Source organism: Dermochelys coriacea, chromosome 4, assembly GCF_009764565.3.
Source record: "Dermochelys coriacea isolate rDerCor1 chromosome 4, rDerCor1.pri.v4, whole genome shotgun sequence".
NCBI lineage: Eukaryota > Metazoa > Chordata > Testudines > Dermochelyidae > Dermochelys > Dermochelys coriacea.
Window position 1 is genome coordinate 44,690,335 of NC_050071.1, and position 9,430 is coordinate 44,699,764.

General features: G+C 43.8%; 1 long non-coding RNA gene across 1 annotated transcript; it reads right to left on the reverse strand.

Moving 5' to 3' along the window:
- Window positions 1-336: 336 nt before the first annotated feature.
- LOC122459919 lies at window positions 337-2,320 on the reverse strand. The gene is made up of 3 exons (XR_006280903.1): window positions 2,148-2,320; window positions 1,781-1,919; window positions 337-366 (listed from the first exon to the last, which is right to left on the reverse strand). It is a non-coding gene; the product is annotated as an uncharacterized LOC122459919 (long non-coding RNA).
- Window positions 2,321-9,430: the final 7,110 nt, after the last annotated feature.

The following is a 9,430-nucleotide window of genomic DNA, read 5'->3' on the forward strand; positions in this document are numbered from 1 at the left end:
TCCGATATACAGCAGCCTGTAAGATATGACTATTGACTTCAATGTCTATTGGAGTGGGCATAGTGAATTTGTAAACAACTGTAACTTTCTTAGCAAAGGTTTCAGAATAGCAGCCGTGTTGGTCTGTATTCGCAAAAAGAAAAGAAGTACTTGTGGCACCTTAGAGACTAACAAATTTATTAGAGCATAAGCTTTCGTGAGCTACAGCTCACTTCATCAGATGCATTTGGTGGAAATGCATCCGATGAAGTGAGTTGTAGCTCACGAAAGCTTATGCTCTAATAAATTTGTTAGTCTCTAAGGTGCCACAAGTACTCCTTTTCTTTCTTAGCAAAGTTAGCATTTGGTCCTCAAACAGTCCACTCTCTGGAAAAAATAGTTATGATAAACTACGTTTTAATTGCATGAATTCCAGGTCACTATATGTAGACCTACATCAATAAATTTCTCACTGCTAGCAGAAAGCAACAATTCACATCATTTTTGCTGTTTTTCAAATTGTTAAAACCATTTACCCTCACATCACCACTTCTTTTTCTGTTCAAGGGTCAAATGTTTTTCTATGAAACCAGTGTATTTCCACCTGGGAAAAAATTAGTAAACAATCCACAAATTTTCAACCTTCAGAATATTTTGTTGAAATTACACTATAAAAAATAATCACTAAATACATAGATCAAATTTTAACAATATATTACTAATTCACTTCACTACTTCAAATTAATGACTAGAAAGTGAATCAATGAATCTTAACAAATAGTTTGCAAGCAAAGATAATTTTAAAAGAAATATAGATACCTGACAAAAAACAAAACAAAAAAACAAACCTTGCTATGTATCACCGAATACATGGAGGTATCAAAATATGAACTTAGATCCAGAGACTAGATAAAGAAACCTCAAGTATAACGACAACAGAAATCCATTTTGTTTATGTTAGGGGTCTCAAACTCAATTTACCTTAGGGCCAGTGCCAGTCCTCAAATCCTCCCAGCGAGTCAATAATGTCATTCATGCCACCCAGAACCTGTCCCCAAAAAACTCTGCCCCCCACCTGTCTAAGGCTCTGGGAGGGAGTCTGGGTGAGGGAGGAGGTCTGAGTTAGAGGATTGGGGTGCAGGCTCTGGAAGCGAGTTTGAGTGCAGAAGGCGTGAGAAGTTGGGCTCTGGGAAGAAGTTTGGGTGGAGGAGGGGGTCTGGGGTGCAGGAAGTGGGGGTGCAGAAGGAGGGGTGGGTTTGCAGGCTCTGTGAGGGAGTTTGGGGTGGGAGGGGGTGTGTGGGAAGGAGATGCAGGCTCTGTGAGGAAGTTTGGGGGCTGGAAGGTGTGGGAAGGGAGTGCAGACTCTGGGGGACAGTTTTGGGGCATGTGGGAAGGGGGTGCAGGCTCTGGGAGGGGATCAGGGAGGCGGGCAGCACTTACCTGGGGCTCCAAGGCAGGGTGAGCCGGGGGGCCTCCGCACAATGCTGCCCCCAGGCACAGCCCTCGCAGCTTCCCATTGGCCGCAGGGGCAGCACGTGGAGGCACGGCCCCTCCCTGCCCTGGGGCCATAGGGTGCTGTGCTGCCAGGGCCCTGGGCCGTTTAAATCGCCTGGGGGAGTGCCCAGGGGTGGCAGGTGGCGCCAAGGGAGAGACCCAGCCTCAAAACTGCTGGAGCCCTGAGGGCCACATTGGGAAGATTTGCAGGCTGCAGATGGGTTTGAGACCCCTGGTTTAGGTCATTTACAATTAACAAACACAGTTAAGTTTTAATTATTTTTAACAGCCAATTATATACTCTCACCCCCTAGGTTCAGCCCCCACAATTCACCCAGGCCTCTACTCTGCTTTGTCCTTGTGTTCCACCACATCAGTCCAGTCATAAGAGACTCAGTGCTCTGGCTGAGCCCCAGACAGTCCACCTCTCCACAACGGTCAATGAACTGAAAAGGGGAATTAACGCAAATAAATGATCCCTCAACTGTGGTGAGGCTCTCTTCCTTCAGAGAAGAGCTTGTTGAGCTGTGTCCCCAGCTAAAGTCACAGGAAAATATACAGGAATACTCCCCTCAAAAGGTGAGTCAGCACCAGGCCAGCCAGCCTGCCTGGCCACTTCTTGCAGGAAGGAGCTACAAGGCAGCCACTAAACAGAGTTCCTAGCTTTAGCTTACCTTCCTTCCAAGAGCTGAGAACTACACATCTACCATTATGTAAGTGGGGGAATAGTCCTGCTCATGTAGGGAACTTTCCTAGTTTTTGCACTACGCCGGTGAAGTGGGCTAGCGAAAGGATCTGAGTCCTCGCTCCCACTTCCTTTTCCCAGTGGCCTCCCTGCCCTTGAGGACTCCCCTTCCACTCTCCTGTCTGGCAGAGTCCTCATAACCCCAACAAGGCTGGGCCCAGGATTCCTGGGGGGCTCAACCCCCAACCCTGCTGTGGTCACCTAGGACAGGGGCTAGGGTGTCCCCACTCCAGGGTACTCTCTCTGCAATGGGCACTTCTCTGACCCACTGACCATTACATACAAGTTAAAGCAAATGCAAGTTATTTCATCAACAACAATTAATTTTAAAAAGAATAAGGAATAATGGGAAAGGTTAAAGGAAACACATCAACCCGCTCTGTGGCAGGGAACATCACAAACAGTGTCTCTGGAATGTCAGGGCAGTTCACAGTCTGTTCATTGTAAGTCCCAGGCCTTCTTCTCAGGCCCTGGCTGTGCTGCAGGGATGCTGTGGGTTGGACACTTGCTCTGGTGATGGCCACACGTTCTCAGGCTCTAAGTAGTAGGACCCTTCTGCCCAGTGTCGCCCCCCACTCTGTCGGGGTTACGATCCAAGCCTGGCCTGCAGAGCCCCTTGGCGGAAGCGTCTCTTTGTGCTGGGCCCGCTGCCCAGGGTCCCCCTCGGTCTCTCCAGCTGCTCACCCCACCCAGCTCCAGACTGCTCCAGTCCCAGCTGCACCACTCTGTCTCTGCACTACTGCTGCTGCTCTGCCTCCAGCTCCCTGGTCTGCTTCTTTGGCCCCTCTGGCTCTGGTTGCTACAGCTCTGCTCCCAGGACAGGTCTTCTCTGCAGGCTGCTTCTGTGACTCTGCTCCCAGCACTGACCTGCTTCCTGGGCTGCTTCTCTGGCCCCTCTGGTTCTGGTTGCTGCCGCTCTCATCCCAGGGCAAGTGTGTTCTCTCTGGGCTGTGCCTCTGGCTTTGGGGCTGCAGCTCTGCTCCCAGGACAGGGTCTGGTCCCTCTGGATCTCGCACAGCTCAGCTTGGGCCCCTGCTTTCTCCTTAGCTCGGCCCTACTCTGTCTGACCCAGGCAAATCCAGCTCACACGGAGGACAGGACCTCCCTGGCCTCCTGACTCCCTGATTAGCTTGCTCACCGTCATTCAGGCTGACCTGGAGCATTGGCCTCTCCCCATTATTCCTGGGGGCTGTCAGTCTCAGGGTCCTGATTCCCCATCGACCCTTCCCCCTTTTTAGTACTGGGAGCTTGAAAACCAAAACACCCCCACTGAATGTTAGTAAGGGGGCAACAGTCCCTTACACTTCTCTATAACCTACCACCAAATAACCTGGGTTTTACCCTTTTAAGATCCTCCCTGAAGGTTTGACATCTCTCACAGGTGTGGTCAGGCAAGGCTTACATTAGCTTATGACCCCAGCGTTGCCCAGTGTAGTGTTTGTATATCCCATCACATATACTAGTATATATTCAGTGGGATTCTTAGTAGTAAGAGATATCACTACAAAGTCCACAATGCAATCTTTGCTGAGAGATGGAAAGAGTGCAAACTATTGGGTGAGCAGATAAATAAAGTTCTCCTGTATATATAAAGTTACCAGACTTTGTACACAAATACCATAGAGGTACAACCAGCCCCATGCTTGGTGGCTGCAGAGGGTCTCCTGGTGTTGTACCCAATGCAACACTGCTCTGCAAAAGGCTGAATGTGAAAGGCTTATGCAAGCAATGCATATGTTATGTGCAGAATTGAGCCCTATTACATGTGGCGGTAAGAAAGAGAGTCTGGGTGAGAAAACAGGATCTACAGTTATGTAGCTCCTCCTATCCTCTCCCCCAGGTAGGGGGTATGTAACAAGCATAAATGAGTATTTCACCTATGGAGCTGAAGTAGCCCTGTAGTGACTCTGCAGCCCTCCACTAGTTTGGATTGTAGTTCAAAGTAATTTTTGTCTTCAATATTTGGAACATATGCCAGGAACCTTACAGTACATGGAAGTCTAATCTTTTTCAAAGCATGCTGATTAAAGGAAGACAATATTCATGAGCGTTCCAGTTGAATTCATGGTATTGAGACATAAAAGTAGTAATGAAAGTGAGATACATGCACCTAGGTAACACTGCACTTTGCACTATGAGTGATGATGACAGGCATACAGAGCACTGAGAAAATTTACCCATGATGTTTTATACTTTATAATTGAGATAGAGGCAAATTGATAGTAGGGGGTTAACTTAACTAGATACTAGCCCCTGAGGCCCTCTTGACTGGGATGCTTTTCTGAAAATAAGATCAGGTGAAGTTGGCTATATTAAAGGTCATAGTGAAACAAGATATTATTGTGAGGAAAACCACAGAAGTCCCTATTACCCTCCAACAATGGTAACAGAAAGATCCACTTATGGAAAACCATGCATTCAAAATGCCTGCATGATAACATAACATAACATAACTTGGTAGGATTTCATTACAGTAATTAATTGTCTCTTAATATACTGGGCACTCACAAATGAACATGCGTTACTCCAATGACCCACCCTGAGTCCAGAAGGGTGGATTCCAGGGTGTTTTTGCTACGGCTGCCTGGGGAGGGCTTCAAGGGCCCTTGCCAGCCAATCAGAACCCAGTTTTGTGTCGGACAATCTGATTCATTGTTCTTTGGGTCCTGACGGGATTCAGCATTGTGTGTCAAGGTTTGACAATCCTTCGTCCTCTTCTTAAGAGGGGTTTCCAAGGAGGCTGGGTCTCCCTGTTTAAAAGTAGAGGGGGGATTAGAGAATGGTGATGAGAACAATCAAGGAAAAACACTGGAAAAACACTTATCTGAAAAACAATATGAAAAAGTAGGATTGTTTACTTAGAAAGGATATAAATGAGGGGGTATGTAACATGGATAAATGAGTATTTCACTGATGGAGCTGAAGTAGCCCTTGAGTGGCTCTGCAGGCACTCCACTAACTTGGATGGTGAATACTAATACCAGCATGAAGATGGTAAATTAGGAGTTTATGTTCTCCCTGTCTCAGAATACAAGACCAAAGGGAAATTCAATTAAATTGAAAGGGTCAGGGTTTCAAAATGAATAAAAGGAAATAAATTTTTACCCAATGAGTAGACTGTGGAACTTATTGCCATAGGAAATTGTTGAAGCCAACAACTTAGTACAATTCAAAAAGCGATTGGAAATTTACATGGGTATCAAAAATATCCAGTGTTATAATTAATTATAACAAAATTTTTGGAAGGGATATTAAACTTCATGCTTCAGGGTTTATGGTCTCTAACTATTAGAGACCAATAAGGAACCTAATGTGAGTGATAGATTAGCCCAAATCTCCCTATGGTGGAGTTCTTCGATCTTTCTCTTTAGCATCTGGTACAGGACACTCTCAGAGATAGGATACTGGATTAGATGGGCCCTGGGTCTGATCAAGGATGAGAATTCCTGTGTTCCCTTCGCCCCTTTCCTCCCAGCATGGCTCCCACACACCCTCACATGCCCGGCAGAAGTATCCATGTTTATTAAGCTCCTCTTTATTGTTGATTACTAGAGGTGGTCGGAAAATGGTTTACATTTCCCATGGGAAATTTTGAAGAAAACTAAAAACAAATTATTTAATCTACATTTTCCATCTAAAATTTCCACTTTATTATAAATCAAAACCTGAAAATTTTCAGATAAAACTTTGATTCAGAAATACTACTGAGCTACTACAGGGAGTTGTAGTTCAGGTACTTCATGCCCTCATTGTCCGGCTATACCAAAAGAAGGACAGGAGACGTTTGATATGGATTTAATAAGGCTACAACTTTACTATTAGATGTCTTGGACTACCCGGCAGATAAAAGTGTACAGTGCGGGTAACTCCATGTTTATTCCAAAATTACCCAGGGGGCTTCTTCCAGCTCCCCCTCTTTTTCCATCCAGGTCCCCCAGGCCAATCCATTTCTGGGACCTTAGCATCCCCCACCTCATAGAAAGGTTAAAGTGGGCTATAAGAATGGGGGAATTGGCTCTCTGCCATACCAATCAGAGTAGCCCTCCTCCCCTATTCCATTCCTTTAATGAACACCTCCTTTTTAAGTCTATTTCCAATGCTTTTATCTGGTCACTGTATACCTTTCCTATGGAGTACCGGCACTGGACATCCACCCTACACTTCAATAATGAGTTTCGATATACCGCTCTTCACGCCATGCATGAACAGAGCCCTCCCTGAACCTGCTGTGGCGAAGGAAAAAACACCCCAGCTTCATCAAGGCCAACCTGGTGGTGTGGGAAAAATTCATTCCCAGCCCCCCTGAAAGAGGTGGCTAGTGCAATACCCACAGCAGGTCTTGACCAAACCTGGTATTTCACCACCTAAAGGGAGGGAGGGAAGGTGCTGCCTCAGCCTGCTCCATGTAACAGGAGGCTTACTCACAGGGCTGCACCTTTTAAACCCTTCCGCTCATCCAATTCCCAGGGGATGAGTCAGCATTGCCAGATTGGACCCTTGTCCCCTTTTGCAGCAGTTTTTCTCTCCCCCCACCCCACGCCCAGCCATTAAGCACTGTTTCCTTCATTCCAAATTCAGCCAAATCCACCCCCCCCCACCAACCCCTCCAGTGCTTAAAGGTGCGGTGCGGTCATTCTGCTCCTCTATGGGCCAAGTTACCTGGCTAAACTACATCTCCCATGATGAATCAATGCCTCTCTTCTTGGTGCCAAGCTTCATCATGGAAGATGTAGTGTGGCTTGAAATCTGTCCCATGGAGGAGAATGGGGGCAAGAGAGAACCAAATGACAATTCCCAGGAGGCACTATGGAGACATTTCCAATTTAAAAAAAAATGGGGTTTTTCTGATGTAAAGTCAAACTTTCCATGGAAAGCAGATAGTTTTCACACACACACACAAAAATCCAATTTTCCATCAAAAACAGCTTTCAACAAGCCTTAGTGATTACAACTATATTTAGTATTTTTCTGTGTATGGAGGAGTTGATATTGCAGCTGAGTAAGTTCTATTTCTTGAAATCTGCAACTGCAACTATGAGCATCTGCATAATATTTCTTACAGAGATGCATTTCAAGCCAATTGGCAATTAAACAAATCTTACTAGGTCTCATCTCTCAATTTGGTAACTGGAAATTTAGGGATTTTGATACGTCAGGAGAGTGCAAACCAACAGTAGATACTGCCAGGGGTTGCCCCAATTTTACTCTAGTCTTCTTTAAAAAGGTAGTGTGTTATGTATGCTCTTAGTCAGTGAGCCAGATCTTGGTAGGTGGTAAGGCCAACCCTGTTTAGGGGCGGCTGGAGGAGATTGTCATTCAGACCACAGGGTGTATTCTAGTCAGGAGATTAGCTATAGCAGTCCCTACCTTTTTTCCCCCTCCATTTTTTCATTATTATAGCTACATTCAATGAGGTTGCACGGTATGTGCCATTCTTTCCAATCTGGCAACAGTAATACTAAGCAGATGATAGTTCCAAAATGCGCTGTGTGTATCATATTTTGTGACTAACCCTGTATCCCAAATAGGACATTTTGATCTTCCAGTTACTGCTAGAAACTTTTACAGGAAATGAGAATTTTACATGTTCTCATAAACCTAAAAAATGTCTGGTTCTGTTTCATTCTCTCAGCTAAAGAACACCAATAGTTACTTGTTAGTTTTCTCATGTACATTTATTGAGCTGATAAAGATTGAAAGATGTACTGAAAGAAACTCTTGGTTTATTTTACTTTGGCAGTAGTAAAAGTGTGGACCCCATTTTAAAAGTTTAAATAAAACCAGAAGAAAAATAATTGGCATGTCCCAGATATAACATAGATGGATAGATAGATAGATATACACACAAGTACTTTTCAGAGTTGCAGGCAGCCCTTGGTGCAGCTAGCCAACCCTTTTGTTTAAATGCATCAGCATTTAAAGCTGCACACGTTCTTTCTTTCTTTCTTTCTTCCTTTCTTTCTTTCTTTCTTTCTTTCTTTCTTTCTTTCTTTCGTTTGTGTGTTTGGGGGGGAGAGAGGAATGACAGGAAATTTTTCATAGGAAACAGGAGAATGCAGGTACAGTATATTGTTAATGGGAGTGTGTGTGTGCGGGGGGAACTTCCAGGGTACCATAGAGATACATTAAATCACACAAGCATCAAGATGATATGTCCAAGCATGTCATGCCCCCTGCATAATTCATGGAATAAGTGCCTAAGATTATAAATGCCACAGGAAATAGTTAGTGGTGGCTATAGGCCTTGTTTTAGTTCAGCGATTACATTAAAATTTTCCTAAACTAACTAACACACTGTTTTTAGGAAGAGTTAACCAAATGGAAGTTGGATCATGAAACTCAGGAAATCTGCTGAACCTTATGTCTTCTATTTTCCATTTGGTAAGTTCTAGCAAAGAAACAAAGTTATTTGCATAACAAAAACAAGCACTGTTGTATCATTACTGTGGTCAACAGTCAGCAGGATACATTAAAAATACTTGATGTCTTTTCAATTGCTGCCTAAAACTTCTGTTAAAAATAAATAAATAAAACACTGAACATTCTTTATCCAGTATGCTGAGTTGAAGATAAGGTCATTGCTTGCCAACAGGCTATGACTGACTTTAATTAAACATTTTTATACCACTCATATGCTGCTGGGGATCGTGTCATTAAAATACAGAAAACATTAATCTACAGATTAATGTCATCAAAAAAACCCTTTTATACAACTTTTATTTCCAATTAAAAGTAGCTTACAAAATATTAACCCTTAGAATCCCGGCATTTTTCAGACCACTAGCCAAAATGCAGAGTGCTCCAGTATACTTCATATTTTTCTTCACTCCACTATCCCAATTTTTGCCCGGTGTAAATGCATCGGTTGGAATTACATTTGTGTAAAACTAGTCCACTTATGTGGCTCGAGCCCTGGGCCTATAGGTCCACCAATTTCAAAGGTTAAATTAGAGGTTTGGTAATGTTAATTTAAAATGTTTTGTCTTCTTTAATGAAGCAGGTTTCCAATATTTTTCACAGAACTGGCTAGTAATTACAACATAATGTTCTAAGGTTTTGGGGTAGTGAGGAACTTATTTCATAGTATATATCCAGTACATCTCTTTTACCAACCAATATGGTCCATCTTGAAGCAATTTTGTCAGTGAAGGCATCTATATTTTATCTCTATCTGCTTTTAAGACTGAGGATTATTTTGTGGGGAACAAGAAG